This window comes from Eptesicus fuscus, chromosome 14, assembly GCF_027574615.1.
Source record: "Eptesicus fuscus isolate TK198812 chromosome 14, DD_ASM_mEF_20220401, whole genome shotgun sequence".
NCBI classification, from domain to species: domain Eukaryota; kingdom Metazoa; phylum Chordata; class Mammalia; order Chiroptera; family Vespertilionidae; genus Eptesicus; species Eptesicus fuscus.
Genome location: NC_072486.1, coordinates 75,512,857 through 75,537,023, shown reverse-complemented (window position 1 = coordinate 75,537,023; position 24,167 = coordinate 75,512,857). Strand labels below are relative to the sequence as shown.

General features: G+C 36.4%; 1 protein-coding gene and 1 pseudogene across 1 annotated transcript in view; both read left to right on the top strand.

The window, feature by feature from the left end:
* Positions 1-24,167, top strand: part of FOXP2 (forkhead box P2) — a 579,029-nt gene that overhangs the window by 76,813 nt on the left and 478,049 nt on the right. The gene's annotated exons all lie outside the window — the stretch shown is intronic.
* On the top strand, positions 7,513-22,366 carry LOC129151396 (60S ribosomal protein L6-like; annotated as a pseudogene).

Genomic DNA, 24,167 nt, shown 5'->3' with positions numbered 1-24,167 from the left:
GATAATCACTTTTTCCCCTTGAGACTTTGCTTTACTAACTCAATATTCTATGTCAGACTTCATAAATCAAACACATTTTGGTATGTGGACTTAGGATAATTTCTTGTTAATTGTAATCATTCATAAAAATAAGAATACTATTTAGTATGTTAAAATAGTTATAGATTTTATAGGCAGACAGCAACAATTCCATTATTTTGTTATGGTGGGATCACTGTGAGCCTGGAAGAAATTCAGAGTTTGTGACCTGACTTTAGGGTTGAAGTTCAGTCTCCTTCCAGCTGACGTTTTATATTTCAAATCAGTCAGCCTTTATTTCTTTATTTAGTGTTTCTGGCGGGGGGGGGGGGTGGGGGGGTAGGGAGTGTTGTGCTTCAAGCAAAGTCCCACCAAACACCCACACAGCATTCTGACTTTTCTCTTTTCTAGTCCCTAATGCATTTACTTTCCTGAAGATTTGTGCTTTCATTTTCTTTAATAAACACTTAAAAATATGTTACTTGCAGTTGTAATTCAACACAAAGAGTTGAAAGCCTTTCTTATAACCTGTTTTAGATTTCACTTTACTTATCTTTCAAAACTTTATTTAAAAAAACAGATTATTTATTTAAGTAGTATTCACTTATTGTTTCCCTTTAATAATGTATTTTCTTTTAAAAGAAAGATGTGAAGTGGTTACAAAAATAAGTACAACAAAAATTATGAAGTGAAGAAATAGAGCAAAAGGCATATATCAGTGTAAAATTTAAAATGAAACAAGGAGCACAGTTAATGCATACAATGTACTTCCTAGAGATGGATCACAAACTGAGCTTTTCCTAACCACAGATGCCACAAGAGAAATATGATAATTTACATGATTCACACAGTATCTATCATAGCAAACTAGTGGACTCATGGGTATTAAGGTTATGGTGAAATGAACACTTTTAATAATACTATTCTCTTAAATGCAATAATATGTTTCACTGGGCTTTTCTTATATGTTTCTTAATTTATTGTGATGGCATATCAGAAAAGGTTCATATAAACAAATTTAGTTATTGGAAAGATCAAACTATTCTAGTATAGTACAATACCATCTGATCATCTGACTAAATCAGAGGGTATGCTTCAGATTATGCAAATGATGTGCAGTCTTCAAAATGGGAGTTGTTGGACTCATGGATGGGCCTAAGGGAAATAAGTCAGACAGAGACAGACAAATACCATATGGTTTTACTTATATTGTGGAGTCTAGAAAAACACAACAACAATAACAAATGAATAAACAAAACAGAAACAGACCCATAGATATAGAAAACAACCTGATGGTTGCCAGAGAGGAGGGGCTAGAGAATGGGTGAAAATAAAAGCAAAATCCTAAGTAGAAAGTAGGCCAATGAAGGTGACTTTCACCTTTTTAAATCTCATACACATAAAAATCTTAAAACAAAACAAAAATGCTATGAGAGGTGTGTGTGAGTGGGGGGTGGGGTCATGATTGATGACCAACAAATAAAGAAGAAAAATATTTAAAATATAAATAATTCTAACAAATATTTTCAAATTATTTGATTATCAGAAAGACTATTTGAAATATTCACCTCTACTACTATCAAATATGCAGCTATTATGCCTTAAAATAGTAGATATCATTAATCTACTATATGTACATTTATTTTTTTATTTAACTTAGTTATTTTTAAAATTTTTATTATGTATTGATTTCAGGTGTATAGTTTAGTGGGTAGACTTGATATTCCAGTACCCCATCTGGCATCATATGTAGTTATCACAATATTATTGACTCTATTTTCTATGCTCTATCAATTCCCATTGACTATTTTCTAACTATCAATTTGTTCTTCTTAGTCCCTTCACCACTTTCACCCAGTTCTCCAAACCCCTCCCCAACCAAACTTAGCAACCAACAGTTCTCTCTCTGTATCTATGAGTCGCTTCAATTTTGTTTGTTCATTTATTTTGTTCTTTAGAATCCACATATACGTGAAATCATCATATGGTATTTGTCTTCTCTGACTTATTTTACTGAGCATAATACCCTTAGGTCCATCCGTGTTGTCACAAATGTTAAGATTTCATTCTTTTTTATGGCTGAGTAATATTCCATTGTATATATGTACCCCTACTTCTTTAGCCAATCATCTATTGATGGGCATTTGGGTTGTTCCATAGCTTGGCTATTGTGAGTAACGCTGCAATGAACATAGGGATGCAAATATTATTTCAAATTAGTGTTTTGGTGTTGGAGACCGGGTGTAAGCTGACAGAGTCCTTGCACCTGAAGGGACCGACAAGAATTAGTCTTTTTCCACTACTTTGGGTTTCTTTGGATAAAGCCCAAGAAGTGGAATCACTGAGTTGTAAGGCATATTCATTCATAATTTTTTGAGGACACTCAATATTTTTTTCCATAGTGGCTTCACTAATCCGCATTCCTACCAAAAGTGCACAGGAGTACATTTTTCTCCACATCCTTGCCAACACTTCTCATTTGCGGGTTCAGTGATGGTAGCCATTCTGTCAGGTGTGGGGTGATATCTTATTATGCTTTTAATTTCCATTTCTCTGACAATTAGAGACACTGAGTTGAGCATCTTTGCGTGTTTATTGGTCTTCTGCATGTTCTCTTTGGAGAAGTGCCTATTCAGATCTTCTTCCCATTTTTTAATTGGATTGATTTGTGGGTTTTTTGTACGTTTTTTTTTTTTTTCTGAGTAGTATGAATTCTTTATAAATTTTTTATATTAACCTCTTATCAGAAGTATCATTGGCAAATATTTTCTTCATTTTTTTATGGTTTCTTTGCTGTGCAAAACTTTTTAGTTTGATGTAATCCCATTTGTTTATCTTTTATTTTGTTTCCCTTGCCAAGGAGATATATTAGGAAAAATATTGTTAAGAGAAATGTCAGAGATTTTACTGACTATGTTTTCTTCCAGGATTTGTGTGGTTTCAAGTCTTACATTTAAGTCTTTAATCCATTTTGAGTTTATTCTTCTATAAGTTGTAAGGGGGTGGTCTAGTTTCATTTTTTTTGCACATATCTGTCCATTTGTTCTAGCACCATTTACTGAATAGTCTGCCTTTATCCCATTATATGTTCTAGCCTCCTTTAATCAATATTAATTAACCAAATAGACATGGATTTATTTCTGGGCTCTTATTCTTTCCCATTGATCTGTATGGCTGTGAATTTTTTGTTTGTTTGTGTTTGTTTGTTTGTTTTTGCTAGTACCATAGTTTTGACTACTATGGCCTTATAGTATAGTTTGATATCAGGTAGTGTGATTCCTCCCATTTTGTTCCATTTTCTAAAGATTGCTGTTGCCATTTAGGGTCTATTGTGGGTCCATATAAATTTTTGAAATATTGTTCTAGCTCTGTGAAATGGTCATTAGTATCTTCACAGGAATTGTGTTGAATCTGTAGATTTCTTTGGGTAGTATAGACATTTTAATTATATTAATTCTTTTTGGTCATGAACATGGTATATGCTCCTACTTATTTTGTATCTTCTTTAATTTCTTTCTTCAGTGTCTTACAATTTTAATAGTATAGGTCCTTTACATCCTTGGATGAATTTAGTTTTAGGTATTTTATTTTACTTTTGATGCCATTATAAGTGGGATTGTTATTCTTAGTTTCTGTTTCTGAGAGTTCATTAATGGTATAAAAATGCAACCACTTTCTGCAGATTAACTTTTATCCTTCTATATTATTGAATTCAGTTATCAGTTCTAGTAGTTTTTTGGTGAAGTCCTTAGGGTTTTCCATATACAGTATCATGTCATACACATATGAAAGCTTTACTTCTTTCTTTCACATTTGGATGCCTTTTATTTCTTCCTCTTGTGTTATTGTTGTTAGGACTTCCAGGTCTATGTTGAATTATAGTGGTGAAAATGGAGATCCCTGTCTTATTCCTGATCTTAAGGAAAACACTTTTAGTTTTTCCTTATTGAGTATGACATTGACTGTGTGTTTGTCATATTATGTTGAAGTATGTTCCCCTTATTCCCACTTTACTTAGAGTTTTTATTATAAACTAGAGGCCCGGTGCATGAAAATTCATGCATTGGAGTGGGGGGGGGTCCCCCAGCCCGGCCTGCCCCCTCTCACAGCCCAGGAGCTCTCAGGGGTGGGAGGCAACCTGGCCATCAGGGGAAGGCGATGCCCCATCACACCTCAGGTGCTGCCACTGCCGGCAGCGCAAGCCTTGGCCAGCCTTGGTTACCTGAGCCTCGGGCGGCCCTGGGTGGCTGGGCAGCCACCATCCGAGGCTTGCCTGTGCCTCGGGCCAGCCCTGGGTGGCTGAGGGGTTGAGGAGACTTGGGGACTCCAGAGGCAGGTGCAGCAAGGTCTCAGCGGGACTGAGGGGACTGGGCACTGCCATCTTGTGGCTGTGGGTGCCGCCATCTTTGAGGGCATGACAGCCAATTAGCATATTCCCTCCTTATTGGCTGTGGGCGCCACCATCATTGAGGGCAGGGCAGTCAATTAGCATACTCCTTCCTTATTGGCTGTGGGCGCTTCCATCTTTGTGAGAGCGTGAGGGTCAATTAGCATAGTCCCTCTTTTTTAGATAGATTGGTTGCTGTATTCCATCACATCCTTTTTCTGCATCTACTGATATGATCATGTGGTTTTTATTCTTCATTTTGTTTATGTGGTGTATCATTTTAATTGATTTGCAGATTTTGTGCCAATCTTTCATCCCAAGAATAAATCTGACTTGATCTTGGTGTATGATAGTCTCAATGTATTGCTGGAGGAAGTTTTGCTAATATTTTGTTGAGAATTCATCAGGAATATTGGTCTATAATTTTTTTTTCTTTGTAGTATCTTTATCTAATTTTAGAATTAGAGTAATGCTGGTTTTGTAAAATAAGCGTGGAAATCCTCACTCTTCCTGAAGTTTTTGGAATATTTTGAGAAGGAAAGGTCTTAGCTCTTCTTTAAATGTTTGGTAAAATTCACCTGTGAAGCCATATTGTCCAGGATTTCTATTTTATGGCAGGTTTATTTTTATTTATTTATTTTTTTATTGCCACTTCAATTTCATTAGTTTAATTGGCATGCTCAGCATTTCTCAGTCTGTCTCATTCACTTCTGGAAGAATGTATTTTGTAGGAACTTATCCATTTTGTTCAGGGATTTCCAATTTGTTGTAATATAGTTGTTTGTTATATCTATAATAAGAAAAGTATAATATGCTAATTAACCAGATGTACTTACGGATGACCTTCTGGACGAAGCTGTGGCTGTGAGGGAAGCCCAGGTCCCAGGTGCCTGGCAGCAGCTGGAGGGAAGCCTGGGTCCCGGGTGCCAGAGGGAAGCCGGTGGCAGCAGCCGGGTGAAGGAAGGCTACTCTTGCATGAATTTTGTGTATCAGGTCTCTAGTTTTTTTATAGTCCTTTGTATTTCTGTGGTGTCAGTTTTACTTTTCTTATTTTATTTATTTATGTTCTCTTTGTTGTTGTTTTATGAGTCTATTTAGAGGTTTGTTGATCTTGTTTATCTTTTCAAAGAACCAGTTCTTGGTTTCATTGATCTTTTGAATTGTATTTTTATTTTCTGTCATTTATTTCCACTCTAATGTTTATTTATTTCCTTCCTTCTACTCACTTTGGGCTTTGTTTATTGCTGTTTTTCTAGTTCCTTTAAGTATAAGGTTAAATTGATTATTTGAGATTTTTCTTATTCTTGAGGTAGGCTGTGTTGCTATGAATTTTCCTCTTAGAACTTCTTTCACTGTGTCCAATAGGTTTTGGGTTGTTGTGTGTTCATTTTTATTTCTCTCAAGATATCTTTCAATATCTTTCTTGATCTCATTTTTGTCCCATTCATTGTTTAGTAACATGTTATTTAGCTTCCATGTTTTTGTATGTTTCTCAGCTTTTTTCTTATAATTGATTTCTACTTTAATACTGTTGTGGTTGGAGAATATGGTTGATTTCAATTTTTGAATTTGGTCTGGACTAAGATGTCTTTCTTTTGCAGCTCCTAAGATTCTCTCTTTGTTTTTAACCTTTGCCATTTTAATTATGATATGCCTTGGTATGGGCCTCTTTGAGTTCATCTTGTTTGAGATTCTCTATGCTTCCTGGACCTGTGTGCCTGTTTCCTCCACCAGATTAAGGACATTTTTAACCATTATTTCTTCAAAGTCCTGGTATCTTTCTTTTATATCTGGTTCTTATGATATGGATATTGTTATGCTTCATATTTTCACTGAATTTCTTTACACTATTCTTATTTTTTAAATTCTTTTTTTTTCATGCTGCTCTGATTGGGTGTTTTCTGCTACCTTGTCTTTCAAATCACTGATTTAGACCTCTGCTTCATTTAGCCTGCAGTTGATTCCTTCCAGTGCATTCTTCATTTCTGATACTGTAGTCTTCATTTATGATTGATTTTTTTTTATGGTTTCTATACTTTTTTCATGCCTTTGATGTTCTTGATAAGTTCCTTGAGCAACCTTATAATTACTGTCTTGAACTCTGTATCTTGTTTGCTTCCATTTCATTTAGTTCTTTTTCTGGGATTTTCTTCTTTTATTTTGGGCATGTTTCTCTGTATTCCCACTTTGAATGTCTCAGTATTTTTTTCTGTGTACTAGATGGCTCTACTATGCCTTGGTATGGTGGCCTTATGTAGCAAGTGTTTTGTGTGGCACAGAGGCTCAGTCTCCGTAATCTTTGGAGCTAGGTGCTCCAGAAATGTTTCCTGAGTGGGTTATGTGAACCCTCCTGTTATAGTTTAGTCTTGATTGCTGTTGGCTTATCCATGGGTGGGGATTTCTCCTATGCTGGCTATGAGGATTGACCCCAAACCCAATGTATGAGTTGCTGTGCTGGAGCTGATTCTGCAAAGCCCTAATAGTCTCAATGGTGTCTATTGAGACCCCCTAATTAATGTGTGTGCTGCTTATTGAGCTAATTGATTATGCTCTAATGTAGTGTGTATCACTGGTTATGTTGGTTCTGGGACACATTGGGAGAGTATCCAGTGCTGGTTGCTGTCAGGTGTTACCAGTTACAGGCCCTGGGCTACCTATTTGGAACTACAAAGTGATCTGCAGTCTGTTTCTGTCTCTGCTAGAACTGGGTGTTCATGGGAGGGGCCCAGCTGCACACCAAGGCTATTTTCTACCAGTACTGATCCTGGGGGCAGGTCAGCAAAAGGTCCAAATTTCCTTGAGAACTGCATTCACGGTTTAGCTGTGTGATAGGCTAATTTACTGAAAGAGCCTCTGTGAGTTGTTTGAGATAGACTCTCCCTGATTCACCAGGTAGGGGAGAATGGTGCTCACCAGATTGACAGAGAGTCATTCTTGATGCCAGTGCTGTGTTTGAGGTCACTTAGCAACAGTGTCAGGGTACATGAAAATCAGCTACCACTTCTGTGTGCCTGTGGACCTTGGTGATGGGGCGGGTCTCAGCGATTCTTCAGAGGGAGGCCAGCGTTATTCATCAGGCCACATAGACCAGGGTCTGACCATGTGACATGAAGGCTCTGTACAACTGTGGCACTGGTATGGAGAAAAAGACCCAGAACAGCTAACACAATATTGAAAAAAAAAAAAAAAAAACAAAGTCAGAGGACTAACACTACCTGACTTCAAGATTTACTAGTATAGAGCTACAGTAAGTAAGACAGTATGGTACTAGAAAAAAAAAAGGCAGATAAATCAATAGTATGGAAAACAAAGCTCAGAAATTGACTTACAAAAATCCAGTTAACTGATATTTGACAAAGAAGCAAAGGTAATTCAGTGGAGACTAGAGAGTCTTTTCAATGACTGGTGTAACAACTGGACATCCAGTAAATACAAAAAAATTAATCTAGACACAGTTCTTACACTCTTTATAAAAATAAAGTAAAAACTTATTACAGGTATAAGTATAAAATGCAAAACCAGAAAATAGAATAGGAGAAAATCTAGATGACGATATATTTGACAATGACTTTGATTGATTAATTGATTGGTTTTAGAGTGGTTGAATGAGAGAGAGGGGGTGGGGATATCAATTTGTTGTCCCACATATTATGCATTTATTTATGCATTCCTGTATGCATTCCTGTATGTGCCCACAGTGTTGGCGCATTGGGACTACACGCTAACTGACTAAGCTACCCAGCCAGGCCTGACAATGACTTTTTTAGCTGCAGTATAAAAGGTGTTATATGTAAAAGAAAGAATTGATAAGCTAAAATTAATGTAAATGAAATATTTTTACTCTGTAGACAACACAGTCAAGAGAATTAAAAGAAACCCCACAGACTTGCAAAAGACATATCTGATAAAGGACTGTTATAAAAATGTACAAAGAACCCTTAAAACTCAACAGTAAGTAAATGAACAGCCCGATTAAAAAATGGACCAAAGACTTTAAAAGACATTTCACCAAAGAAGATATACAGATAGCAAATAAACGTATGAAAATATGTTCCACATCATATGTCATCAGGGAAATGAAAATTAAAACAATGAGATATCACTACATGCTTATTAGAACAGCCAAAATTCAGAAAACTGACAACACTAAATGCTGATGAGTATGTTGAGCAAGGGGGAACTCTCATTCATTGCTATTGGGAATGTAAAATGGTATGGCCACTTGGAAAGAAAAGTTGGTGGTTTCTTATAACTCTTACCATTTGACCCAGCACTTTCCTTGGTATTTACTCAAAGGAATTGAAAACTTATGTCCACATAAAAACTGCACACAGATGTTTATTGAAGCTGTATTTATAATTGCCAAAACTTGGAAGCAACCAAATATTTCAGTGGATGAATGAATGAATAAATAAATTGTGGTATATTGAATAAATGGAATACTGTTTAGTGTTTTAAAAAAAATGAGTTAAAAACCCTCAGTAGACATGGAGGAAACATAAGTACATATTGCTGAGTGAAAGAAATCATTTTGAAAAGTCTGCATGCTGCACAATTCCAACTATATGACATTTTGGAAAAGCAAAACTATAAAGACAGTAAAAAAAAGTCAGTGATTGCCAAGGTATAGGCGAAAAGATGAATAAGCAGAACACAGAGGACTTATAGAGCAGTGTAACTACCCTGTATACTATAACGATGGACACATGTCATTGTAAATTTCTTCAAACCCATAGAATGCACAACACCATAACACACTCTAGGTAAACTTGGCACTCTCTGTGGTCATGATATGTCAGTGTAGGTTCATCATTTATAACAAAAATGCTACTCTGGTGGGGGATGTTGAAAATGGTTGAGGTTATTCATGTGCGGGATAGGGAACGTATGGGAAACCTCTGTACAGGCGGTCTCCCACTTGCGAGGGTTCAATTTACAATTTTTCAAATATATCATGATGGGAAAACTATTTGCATTGATCTTTCTCCAAGGTTTGTGGTATGCTGTACAACTGTCTCTCATGATGCTGGGTAGTGGCAGTGGGTCAATCTGCAGTTCCCAGGCAGGCAGGCAGGTGATCATGAGAGAAAAACAACCTACCCACTACAGGGAACTATGTTGCCAGCATTTTTGAATGTTGTTGTTGTGTTCTGAGCACAGTTGAAGTAGGCTAGGCTAAGCTATGATGTTTGGTGTGTTGAATGCATTTTTTACTTGGAATATTTTGAAGTTACAACGGGTTTATCAGGAAATAACCCCATTGTAAGTCCTGGAGCATCTGTACTTCCTTCTCAATTTTGCTGTGAACCAAACACTACTTTAAGAAATAGTCTATCCAAAAATAGCATCTTTTAGAAACTTAGTATTTATGGTCCAAAATGCAGTTTTTCAAACTTCCACCTTCTGTAAAAAGTGCTAGACAAAAAGTTAATATTTAATGACTATTTCTTAATGGTTAGGTGGATTGACTGATTAGTCTACTATCACAAGTTAGACAAACTATTATAGCTGCTCTTTTGTTGTTAAATTTTTAAAAGTGATGGAGAATCATGTCCTATATTTTTTACTTTTTTTCTATTTTACTTTTTTTGTCATTCAAAAGTGTTAATATCTAGTACATAAGTCACCATGTTGTATTGTTACTAATCTGCCAGATATGTCTTTGGGTTAACAAAATACTTCGTATTAAAATGAGTAACTTGATTGAGACTTCTTATAAGGACAGATGTCATGAGTTTCAAGTAGTACAATCTTTTATTGCTAGTTAGAGTACTTTGTAAAAATCCCTGCAAATGATTATTGTTTTGTCTCATGTCAAAAATTTTGGTGAGCCAAAACCGGTTTGGCTCAGTGGATAGAGCGTCGGCCTGTGTACTGAAAGGTCCCAGGTTCGATTCCGGTCAAGGGCATGTACCTTGGTTGCGGGCACATCCCCGGTAGGGGGTGTGCAGGAGGCAGCTGGTCGATGTTTCTCTCTCATCGATGTTTCTAGCTTTCTATTCCTCTCCCTTCCTCTCTGTAAAAAAATCAATAAAATATATTAAAAAAAAATTTGGTGAACTTCTCTTCCCTTTTTATATGTTTTATACATATGTAGGTATTTTCATTTGTTTTGGTAGGAAATATTTATGAATTAGATGTGGTGGCTGTTGGTTCTGAAGCACACTGTTTTATGGAAAAGCATGTACAAAAGAAACTGGGTATTTGGTTTGGTTAAAATGTGTGTGAGAGATAGCTGCTTTTAGACTCTGTCTTCACCCGTCATTGCCACTTCAGTGAATGGAAAATGCTGGACAGAATTTCAGGAACATGGGGATTGCTTACTCAGCCAAGAAAAGCATAAGCAAAATAGTTAAAAGATATGTTACCATAGTTACATGAGCATTTTCGTTTCAGAAGTTAAAGAAAAAAATAATCCTGGCCAGCCTTGCTCAGTGGTTAGAACATCGGCCCACACACCAAAGGGTTGAGGGCTCGATTTCCAGACAAGGACAGGTACTTGAGTTGCAAGTTTCCCGCCCGATTAAGGGCTTGTGTGATCCATGAGTCAATGTTTTTCTCTCTCTCTATCCTTTCCTCCCATGCCCTCCCCTCCCTTCTACTCTGCCTAAGATCAATGGGGAAAAAAAAAAAATCCTCAGGTGAGGATTAACCTAAAAATAAAAGGAAAAATTATCTCTACACGAATGTTCTATGAGGAACAACTCTTCTGTATAGAATTGTAAAGTCTGAACTAATTTAAAATTTAAAATTTTATTTAAAACACATATTCTGTGATGTTAATGTGGAACTTTTTAGTCTATATGTGGCATGTCTGATTTGGAGAACAAAATATACTTTATGTGTGTTTTGCCAAATATAGACAAGAGTTTAAAGCAACTGTTCACCTTCAAAGCAAGATCTAGTATGAAGATAAATGCAGCATTTAATCTTTCCCCATATTCAAACCTCGTTCATGAAATATTCATATGATCAAGGTTGGAATTGTGCTATTTATTATCTTAATAAACTCCAAAAGATGTATTGTCTTCCTTGCTTCTGTAGATGCAAAAGAAAGGAAATAATAGTATTTAAAGTAATTTTGTTTTACTTTTTGGGGCAGGGAGTAAGAAAATCTCTATTTCATTTATATTTATCCTCTGATTGTTACAAATAACTTCCTTCAGTTTCTAAAGTACTCAGCTATATTCTATACTATTTCCAAAAAAAAAAAATGTATACACACTTTAATGGCTTGATAACTCACTTAATTTTCACTCCTTTCCATGTTTAACTGATTTGAAATAATGGAGGAAACCAGACTAAGCTTTGAACAAAGAAAATTTATCCTAAAATGCCACTAGTCTTTTTTTTTTAATGAGGATACATAAAAGAGAAAGTTTACAGTACCAAACCAGCAACAGTTGACAAATTGAGGGTGCACAAATACTGAACAAAATGATTCCTGATGTTTGTGATTTCATTGTTTTGTGGTATCAGTTCCTGGATCAGAAAGGTCATCAGTTTTAAAACAGGCATTGACCAAAAAAATATTCATTTCTGTATGGTCTTTTTAATTTTGAAAATGAACTATATGTTAGTAAACACTGACTTTATAACCATTCAAAGTATGTATACATTTTTTTCAGGGACACCCTGTATTTTATTGTTTTCACTTAATATTTGTTTCTTATAATACCCTGAAACATTTGCATTTTGTATGTGCAGACTTTGATCAAAGAATAATAAATTCATAAAATGTGGATATAAACTATGAAATGTCTTGTTTTTAAGATTTTATGTCCTTCAAAATATAAAATCAATGCATTTTTATTATATATTTTTATTTGTTTCTTTAAAACATATCTTTATTTCCTGAGTGTTGTTTGCACCATGATATGAGAGGTTGCTGTGGGAATTGTTTTAATCATTATTATAGTTAAATTTAAAAAGAAAATTGCTTACAGAAGAGCTCTAAGATCTATACATAGTTTTGCTATAAATATTACTAGAAATATTTTTTTAAAAATAGTTTTTCTAAGTTTAAACAGCTCTTTTCAGGCAATAATGACTTTTCTACTTCAACCTTATTCATTTCCACTTTCTTCAAAGTTGATTTAAAAAAAATTTTGTTTGGATATCTGATGGTCAGGACTTTCTAGCTAGATATGTTACATGGATATTTATATTACTGTTAATATCACTCCAGTATTTATTTTTATTGTTAAATTTGTCTGTTTTAAATTTAATATTTAAGATGCTTATTGGTTATTATTCTCTTGAAAGTTATTGGTAATATTCATATGCTTTTTTATTAATCGTATAAAGATTTCAGGTATTTTTAGATTGGATATTTATAATTTACTCCATAGGATTTTATGATTTTGTTAATGAGTAATAGAAATTAGATAAAATGAGACCCATGAATCTGGACTAGTTAATTCTCCTTGGTTTTAATGTTTTTCTGATATTTTAATGACATAAATGGTGTTCTTATTATAGAACTAGAGGGCCAGGGCATGATTGAATCATGCACGTGTAGGGTCCTCTACACGCTTTCGCTTTTCGTGGTGGAGCTGGGTGCCTGTCCGCTGGTGCACCAGGCCTTTCAGAAGCCTCCAGCTCGGCGGAGGCTTCTGAAAGGCCTGGTGCCGGAGCAGACAGGCACCCAGCTCCCCCACTTTTGATGGTCCGCGGCCGCTGAGGGGGGCTGCGGCGGACCTGGCTGCCGTTGAGAGGCGCAGGGGGTGGGAGTCCCACCCCCTGCGCCTCTCAACGGCAGGGTAGCTCCCCTCAGTGGCAGCGGATCCGTGCCTCTCAATGGCCGGATAGGCCACCCCGAGTCCCGCCCCCCAGCCTCCCGCCGCCCAATCGTGGGCGTAGGGGAGTGATGGTAATTTACATGTTACTCTATTATTAGATAGGATAGAGTTAATAACAAATTCAGTTTTTAGATTCCATTACAACAAGCAAGCATTTCTTGTGTCCATTTTCACTGATTTAAATCCAAAGATAATGGCATCCTCTGCCTTCTAAGAGCTTTCATTCTAGTGTAGGAAAAAAGGATGTTTATAATTCCATCTTTTTGTTTTGTATATAATTCAGTTAAAAAATTTTTGAATAGCTACTATAAGAATACCAGGCAGAAGTGAGTCTTTAAATGACAAATACTACTAATTTTTCTCCTCAAGGAGCCAAAATCAATATAGGTAAAATATTAACCATGCTAATTATTACTACGTTAAAACTATTGAACTTAAGATGTGCACAATGCTATGGGATTACAGAGGGCTAAATAATTAATTCTGTTTGACAGAATAATGGAAAGCTCCACAGATGGCATGATGTAGGTGATCGGCCTTGATATGAGGAGGATTTTTGCTAGTATAGAGTGTTGATAAAGGCATTTGAGGCAATGTTAACATTGTGAGTGCACATCTAAAAATTTGTGAAAATATGTGGTGAGCTCAAGGATATGAGAAATCTGGTGTGATTAAAATAATGGGTACCTAGTGAGATAATGGGAAATAAAACTGTAAAAGGAGATTTGAAGCCATGTTAAAATTTTTATTTTATTCTGTAGACAATGGGTAACCATTAAAAGACTTAAAGTAGGAAATGGCATAATCAGATGATCTCCATTACTATCAGCCCTATCCAAGCCACCACTATTATTCTCATTACTGCTCTCCATAATTCTGTTTCCTCCCAACTAAAATCACTCCCAAGCCTGAAATATTCTAAAGTCTCCCATTGTGTTTAGTATAATGCACAACTTCTTTATTTCAATTTACAGAGTCCGAGATCAGTGGTTCTCAACCTTCCTAATGCCGCGACCCTTTAATACAGTTCCTCATGTTGTGGTGACTCCCAACCATAAAACTATTTTTGTTGCTACTTCATAACTGTAATTTTTCTACTGTTATGAATTGTTATGTAAATATCTGTGTTTTCTGATGGTCTTAGACGACCCCTGTGAAAGGGGTCACGACCCACAGGTTGAGAAACGCTGTCAAGGGTCGCCTAAGACCATTGGAAAATAACATTATAGATATTTACATTACAGTTCATAACAGTAGCAAAATTAAAGTTATGAAATAGCAACAAAAATAGTTTTATGGTTGGGGGTCACCACAACATGAGGAACTGTATTAAAGGGTCGCGGCATTAGGAAGGTTGAGAACCACTGCCCTAGATAATTTGACTCTTGTCTGCCTCTCCAGAATTATCTTTTAGCCTCTCTCTGACCCATTAAGCTCCAGCCACAGAGTAGAAAAAGTTTGGAGGCAGGAGGACCTGTTTTAAGACTACTGGAGTAATTTAGATGAAGACACAGTGGAGATAAAGTGGAATCATGGTAGTAGGAATGGTGTGAAAGGGGGTAACTTGAATAATACGGTCTATATATAGGTGAAAAACATTTGAAAGATGATTTTTATGATATGAAAGACGTTTAAACTTAGATTACCAGAGAAAAAAGTTTCATTATTAAAATTAGGGCACAGAGTGCAAACATTTAGTTTGGGATGGGTAGTTTCATTTGGGATGCAAACATTTAGTTTGGGATTATATAACATAATTGCCATGTCTGCTCAGTCCACAATCTCTTCCATAATTTGTCCCTGTCACTCCCATACCCCCACCACGAATGTTTACAGAGATGGAACCTTGAGTCAGCTTGATTTCTGATTCTATCCACTTAGCCATTTTTTTATTTGACTAGAGGTCAGCCTCCATAATTTAAGATTGCGACCAAGAGTGTGAATGTCTTTGTGACTGGGACACTTAAAATGTGAATTTGAGAGCTCTTTTTATCTACTTACTTTGTAGACTAATGATGTTGCTAGAGAGTTACTCTCTAGAAAGAAGAATGAAAAAGATATACAAATACAAACAGACTCCAAGAGATGAAACATACTCTCCTCTCTCACTCTGGAGATGTGACTACATTCCTTTCTCAGAATTTCTATAATTAACTCCTTCTTTGTACTTAAGCTAGCTCAGGCTGGTTTCTGTTACTTATAAGTAGAAATTTGTTGCCTAATGTAATTGACCTTGGACTTGTCAAATTTGAGGTTCAGGTAGGATTTCTAGATAGGACTATCTAGCATCTACATAAAATCTTTGTATGCCTATAGGTTGCTTTTATGCTTTGGCTAGTTAGTGCATGGAGTGGGAGTGATTTTTTTTTTTTAATGGAGGGAGGAGATTCTTTATAGCGAACAGGAGTTTTTGCATTCCACTTTTGAACTAATTATTCTTGGTTCTCAGGAAAGCTATAGGACTTCATATGTTTATCTTACTACTTACTATTTTTGTTTACTAAATTTTTGTTAGTGTATTATCTTAAGATTTATAAGCATAAAATTATACTGCACAGAAATAGTAATAATATTTCAATTCCCTTTTCAGGTTGTGTTGCTAAGGACTTACAAAAAAAATAATGTTCTGCTTCATTATTCATTTCTTCTTTTCTTGGAAATTTTTATCTGTGTGTGTGACAGAATTTCTGAGGAAAAATTAAGCTCTTTTGATGTTTGGACAGCTATAAGAAGACCAAGGTAACTGTTTTGTGATCCAAACAGAGTCAATGAGCCAGATGCAGGGTGACCTAGGTCAGGGTTTAAAGAGCATGTTGTGTATGTTTGTTTTATAAGAGGTGGTGAGAGTAGAATAATTGACAGATTCGGTATCTAGGTTATATATACTGAATTTGGTCATGTGCTAGCCTTCCTTTGTCTCTAGAACATTTTCTATATACAGCAATGGTGTTTTCTCTTTCTAGAAAGTTTGATACACAACATTTTTGTTTCTATTATGTTCTAATTCACCTGATTTTTTTAAAATTTAACTTTTTGTTTTAAGTTTGAAGAAAACTTGACTCAGGTTTTCCTATTATCAATGTATGCCATAACTATAGTATATTTGTCACAATTAATAAACTAACATTGATCTACTTTTATTGACTGATTTTTTTTAGTGTTTGCCTGATGTCCCTTTTTTGGATGCCACATCCAAGCAACATTAAATGTAGTTGTCATGTCTCCCTAGGTTGCTCTTTGCTGGACAGTTCTGATTTCCTTTTTCTTTTTTATTTACTTGTTTTCTAATTTTTAAATTACACTTAACATGCAATATTATATTAGTTTCAAGTGTTCAACATAGTGATTAAACATTTATAACTTACTAAGTGATCACCAGTAAGTCTAGTACTCATCTGACATCATACATAGCTATCACAATGTTATATTAACTATATTCCCTGTTTACTCTCAAACTTATTTAAGAAAATATCTATAACTTTTAACAGAGTAGAGCATTCTTTGTTTTTATTCTTCTTATGGTATATACATATTTGGTCTATGAATGTAAGAAAAGTAATATGTATTAATTTATTGGGTTTTTGAAAATTTTTGAAAAAATTTTAGTGTCCTATGACATACTCAATATTGTAAAAGAATAATGAATGCTAGTCAATGGGTACATTTTGTAAAATATAGGACTTTTCATACAGATTTTATATATGTATAAATTTTAATCATGTTTTTATTTATCAAATATTTTTGTTTATTTTTTTAAATTAAATTTATTGAGGTAACATTGGTTCACAAAACCGTACAGGTTTCAAGTGCACAAATCAATAAAACATCTGCTCACTGCATTGTGAGTCCATCACCCCAAGCAAAGTTTTTTCCATCCCCATTCTTCCCTCCCTTTGTCCACCTCCACTTACTCCACACCCTACTTTCCCTCTCACTATCACCACACATATATATACATACATATGACCAACAGCTGTCATTCTGTTCAATATATCTATGCCTCTTTTTCTGTTTCATTCATCAGCTTATTTTGTCCATTAGATTCCACATATAAGTGAGATCATATGGTATTTGTCTTTCTCTGACTGGCTTATTTTGTTCATTCTTATACATTTGATATATAAGTGCTGATCCTTAATGCCATATTGAAATATTCACAAACACTTGTGTTTCTGTCAGTTTTACCTTGCATTTTTAATACCGTTTTCTTTTTACATGCATTTTATTCATTTTGTAAAGTTTCATGATCATTATTTTTTTGTTATAGAATGTATGTTTTTTCTACCCTCTTGGTCCAGTTTAACTTTTCTTGCTTTTTTATTTACTCTATCGGACATTGATATTGCCATCCCTGCTTTCCCTTTACTCTTCAAAATTCCACTGTGCCTTGAACATAGTTGATGCTCAAATATTTGGAAAGTAATTAAATGAATATATATATATCCTATATAATAAAAGGGTAATATGCGAATTAACCGTCATTCCGTCACAAAAGATGGTGGCACCCATAGCCACAAGATGGCGGCGCCCAGTCCCCTCAGCCTCACTGGAATCCCCCAGTCTTGTGAGGGCTGCCGCTGAGAGTGGGCAATGTGAGCAGCCTGGCAGAATGCTTGCTTCATTGCCATGGCAATAAAGGGCCTCTGGGCAGCAGGCGCAGAGTGGCCAGGGTGGGACACTTGCTTCATCGCCACAGTGACGCCCAGCCTGGGGGCCAGCCCGCAGACTCTGTAGCCAAGCGCAGACTGGGAGAGGAGACGGTGGGCTCGCCTCCCATGGAAGCAGCGCAGCTCCCTCCCGCGGAATCGGTGTGGGTCCCTCCTGGCTCCCATGGAAGCAGCGAGTGGCCTACTGCATGCGATGTCGCGCGATAGTCTACTAGAGTGTGTGTGTGTGTGTGTGTGTGTGTGTATGTATATATATATATACCTGTAAATAAGGATGAGAAAAATAGAAAGTGAATTAAGAAAATACACAGCCAATTTTCTATGGAGGAGCCAGCTGATTCAGCATATATAAAATATGTGGATATTTTCTTTAAATTATCTGAATCCTCACATACTTCCATATAATAACATGAGTTACTTTTACAGTATAAGAAGCTGTTGATATCTATATAACCAACCAAACATTTCCCATAGGCAGCATTATATGAAAGAAATGCAAGGGTAGTAATGTTTAATCATAGATTTTTTTTTGACACTTAAAAATAGGACTATTGTCTGTGGTTCACTTACTTGGCATTTTAGTTTTCTCACTGTTTTTTCAAAATAATGCATTTCACAAATAAAATTGCTTACCATTTATAACAGAAGATGCCACATGAGTTTAGTAACTGAATCATTTTTTGTTTTCATCTTTATAAGAAGACTTACATATTACACATAAGTTCATAATATTTATACACTTATAACTTTTATAAGTGTATGAGATTCATTCTATTAAAAAGGACATGGGGAAAAAGTCTAATGTCTTAAAGTTTATATTTTTCCCTGTCAAAGTATTTCATTTTCTGAAATACATTGAAACAAAACTGTGCTAAAGGGTATTGTTAAAGAAATTGTAAGAATGAGTCAAGAACACAAATATGAGCTATTCCCAGATAATATAAGTGTGATTTCCCTCTGGTATTAAAAGAAGGTATAAAGATGGTTTAAAGATTTATTGAACATATCTACACAGGTACAATAACATTGTAGATCTGAAATAGTAAGTATTGGAAGCCAAAGTCTCTTTTATTCATATAAAATGATACAGAATATATTAAGTATGAAGATCATAAATAAACTAATTGAAGACACAACAAAATATACCTTAAAGTTAAATAATATTTTTGCTTCCAGTCAGGCTAAATTACCACTTTAAATGAGAATTTTCTTCAAAGCATATTTTAATCAACTTATATAACAAATATTTATAGGACTAAGCCTTTGTGCTAGGGATAAATAGTGAAGAAATTGAAAGCCTCATCTTTATTAAACTTGAAATCTTGGGCTTATTCCATTTAATAATGTATTTCTCCATTTAAAAAATCATACTTAGACTCTTTTGAGGTGTAATCTTTGAACTATTAAGAAAAGTCAAGAAAACATAATGTATGAGAAGCAATATTTATTACTTTATTGGCCAGATACTTTTCAGGGCTTTATATATGTTATATATTAGTTTCTACAAACTTATAGAATTTAGGTGCTTATGGGTTATTGGGTCCATTTTATGTCTAAAGAAACTAATGTTTAAAGACTTCTTCGAAATAAGCCAGTCAGAGAAAGATAAATATCACATGATCTCACTCATTTGTGGAATATAATGAACAACATAAACTGATGAACAAAAACAGATCTAGAGACAGAGAAGCATTGATCAGACCATCAAACCTCAGAGGGAAGGTAGGGGAGGGTGGGGGTAAAAGGGAGAGATCAACCAAAGGACTTGTATGCATGCATATAAGCCTAACCAATGGACACAGACACTAGGGGTGTGAGGGCACGAGTGGGGGGTGGAGGGGCAATGGGGGAATAAGGACACATATGTAATACCTTAATCAATAAAGAAAAAAAATTTTAAAAATAAAATAAAGACTTCTTAAGTCATTTATTTAATTTATTTAAGAGATATTTATTGAGTTCTATAAATATCTCTTGAATAAATTAAATATATATTCAAAATAAATATGTATTATAGTAGTTAGACAATCATATACCTTATAAAGTGTTACCTCTGATCCCCAATATTTCCAGTATCCACCTGGCACCATAAATAGTTATTGCAGTATTATTGGACATATTCCCTCTGCTGTACTTTACATTCCCATGAGTATTTTGTAACTACCAATTTATACTTCTTAACCCTTTACCTCTTTCAAACAGTCCTTAAACTATATGGAAGCAACCCAAGTGCCCATCTATAGATGAGTGGATAAAACAAAACAAAACTGTGTTACATATATACAATGGTATATTACTCATCCATAAGAAAGAGTGAAATCTTGCCATTTGCAACAGCATGGATAGACCTAGACAGTATTATGCTTAGCAAAATAAGTCATTTAGAGACAGACAAATGCTTTTCATTCTTCAACACCATGGATTATGAAGTAATCTCATAATAAATTGTCAGAATTCTATTGCTGCGCCTTTGCTCAAAAGGGTTGGAGAGAGAGTTTTCATCCCTCTCTTCCATACTATATAATGATTTTGTTCTCAGTGTACCAATTTTATCTATGATTATATTCCAGAGACTTGCATCTATATTTACAACCCAACATTTTTTTCTAAAGCTCTCCACCTGAATATGTCATTATCTGTATGCATGTCTCACAGACCTTGATTATCTCACAGACTTGTAAATTCAACCTGGTAAAAGTATGTGGATCCATTATTTTTCACTCCAAATCTCCTTATCTTCCGCCGCCTCTTTTCTATTTTCATAAGGTTTCTTGTGTGGCTCCCTCCCTCCCTCTATTCCTTTTGCGACTGCCTAAGTGAATCACCATTTCTACTTAAGCAGTGCTCTTCTCACTGTTATCCTGCCTCCTGCTTGATGAGCCTTTCCTGCGTCCCAGAACAAATGGTGGTCTTGTGTGTGCTGAGCATGATTCTAACATAATACCCGTCATAATCGATGGTTTGCTTGTTTTGTATGTTTACAGTCCACTCCTATGCTAGAAGTTCTTTGAGGATAGGAGGGTATTGTGGCTTTGTAATCATTGCATAATGACAAGCAAGTAAGAGATACAATAATAAATAGAAGGGGTAAAAGAATGAATTAAGGGCCTCTCTTAAAACTTTTGGAAGTTCTTTAATAAAAAAATAAATAAAAACTGGAAAAAAGTCAATGTAGTTTCTTTGTGCCTGGAAAACATTGTCATTTAATTTAAAACACTTGAGTTTTTGCTTAGTATTGGTCAAAACTGGGTTTTTAAAATAAAAATCCACAAGGACCTTATTTCTCTTTCCCATCTTTCAAGAGGAGGGTGGTGGGGGGGGGACTGAGAAGCTGGATACTAAGGAGAAAAACCTGAAACCAAGTAGGTTGATGCTGGTGGCAAGGTTAAGAAGGGTAACCTCAGGGCCAAGACACCTAAGAAGGGGAAACTCCACTTCAGCCAAAACCCTATCTTAGTCAAAGGAATTGGTAGGCATTCCTGGTCGGCTTTGTATTCCCCAAAGGCCACGTAAAAGAGGAAGCATTCAGCATCTAAATCCAGGATTTAAAAAGAAAAGGAGAAAGTTCTTGCTACTGTCACAAAACCAGTAGGTGGCGATAAGTATGGTGGTACCAAATTTCAAAAAATGCCTAGATATTATCTTACTGAAGATATGCCTTGAAAGTTATTGAGATACACTAATGTTGGGTTTGAAATGCTTTCTTTGAGGTATAAAATTCTTGAAAAGTGTACCAATATGCAATGGTGGGAAGATGAGTGAACCCAGGTGGATAGTTTTTCATTAAAAGGCTATTTAACCCCAGCCGGCATGGCTCAGTGGTTGAACATCTACCTATGAACCAAGAGGTTGGGGAACATGCCCAGGTTGTCGGGTAGATCCCCATTGTGGGGCATGCAGTAGGTAGCCCATCAGTGGTTCTTATCAATGATATTTCTGTCTCTCTCTCTCTCTCTGAAGTAATATATATATATATATATATATATATATATGTTATATTTTTTTTTAAAGAAAGTTATTGAGCCATGGCAAGATATCCTTTGGTCAGTATGTGAGAAAACTTCATTCCCAGGACCATTCTGATTATCTTCACTGAGAGCCACAATGGCAAGAGGGTGGTTTTCCTGAAACAGCTGAGCAGTGGCCTGCTACTTGTGACTAGGCTTCTATCCATTAATTGTGTTCCTCCACATGGAACACACCGATAATGTATCATTGCCACCTCCACCAGAATTTATATTAGTGTGTGAGAATCCCCAAACTTCTCACTGATGCTTACGCCAAGAGGCTGCTATGGGAGCCCAGACACCAGGAGGGTGAGCTCTTTCCCATAGAGAAAGAGAAGTACAAGATTCCAGAGTAACACATTGTTGATCAGAAAGCCATGAACTCACTAATTCTGCCGAAAGTCAATGCTATTCCTCAGCTCCAGGGCTATCTCCACTCTGTTTGCTTTCACAAACGAGCTCTCTCCTCACAAGCTGGTGTTCTAAATTTTTCACCAAGAACCTAATTAAATAACTGATCTATTTAAAAATAAAAAATAAATATCCACAAAAATAAAAGGCTGAGGAGAAGAAAAAGGAAAATATTAAGTTATCTTTTTCAGTTCTAGTCTTGTCCCCAGTGAAGACTGCAGTTATGTAAAGACTTAATAGGCGAGCTTTTGGAAGATGGCAGGTAGGTAAACGCTGGTACTCCTCGCCTCCCACAACCACATCAAAATTACAACTAAAATACAGAACAACCATCATTCAGAACCACTTGAAAGCTGGCTGAATGGAAGTCCTCCAAGTAGAGAAGAAGAAAGCACGTTGAGACTGGTAGGAGGGGTGGAGGCACAGAATAGGCTGGTCCAGAGCCCACTTGAGCATTTTTTTTAATCCAGAGAGAGATTGTCCCTGTGGAGGCCACCTTAAGGAACAAGGGGTCCAAAGCCCCACACCAGACCCCCCACCCAGGGTCCCAGAGCTGGGAAGAGAATTCCCCATAATTTCAGGCTGTAAAAACCAGCAGGGATTGTGGCTGAGGAACATGGAGGCTGCTGGACACCCAGCTGTTCCTATTAAAGGGCCAGGTATGAACTTACTCAGACTCACTTCTTCTGAGCTCCAGTACCAGGAGGGGTAGGGGACCCAGATACATACAGGGAGGAACGGAATTATCTGGCATCAGGGCAGGAACTTGGAAGTGGCATTCTACCAGAAGAAGGTGTTCTCAGTCAGGGGTCATTGTTCCTGTGCTGAGACCTCCCCTGTTGCAGGGCTGACTGGCAACCATATCTGAATCCCCATCAACCTGAAGCACACTGTTTGCTCTGCCCTGGTAACTCCTTGAAGCCCTGTCCCATCCAATTTGCAGCCTTACCCAAGCTGTTTGCAGCAGCTTTTCCATGTGAATGGCCTGTCCAGGCTCAGGCTTCAGACTTTGCTAAAATGTCTCAAACAAGCTGAAGCTGTGTCAGCATGCCCCAAACCCAGCAATAAAAGGCCCAAGACCCTGCACCAGCACCAGCCTGCCTTGCTTCACAGTTGGGCCTCGCCCGGGCACTTCTAAACCCAATACAAATAGGAGGAAGCTGCAGATATCTCTGTAGCTCCTGCCAGGTGGCCCCAGGCAGTGGCTGACTTTGCACCTCCCTGGAGACACAAGAGCCAGTGCACCTGGTGGACAGCTTCAGACCATTCTAAGTTACAACTCTACACATCCACAACCAACACATTCAAGGGACAGACTCGGTGTGTACCATAGCTCCACTAAAGCAAGTCCAGTGCCCATATAACTGTCAGCCGATTTCTCAACAGAAACTATGCAGGCCAGAAAGGAATGGCAAGAAATATTCAAAGTGATGAACTGCAAGGACCTACAGCCAAGATTGCTCTACCCAGCAAAGGATCATTTAGAATTAAATGTCAGATTAAGAGCTTCACAGGCAAGAACAAGCTAAAGGAGTTCATCACCACCAAATCAGTATTACATGAAATGTTGAAGGGAATTCTTTAAGAAGAGGAAGAAGAACAAAAAACATGAACAATAAAATGGCAATAAATACATATCTATCAACAATTTTAAAATCAAAATAAACAAGTAAATCTAAAAAACAAAATAAACTGGTGAATAAGATAGAATCAGAGGCATGGAAGCATGGAACAGACTGATGATTCTCAGAGGGAAAGGGGTAGGGGGGAGAGATTAGACAAAGATCTTATATGCCTTACCTGTAGACACAGACAGTAGGGTGATGAAGGCCTAGGGCAGTGTTGGAACTGGTGGAGAGGAGAAGTGGGGTGAGGG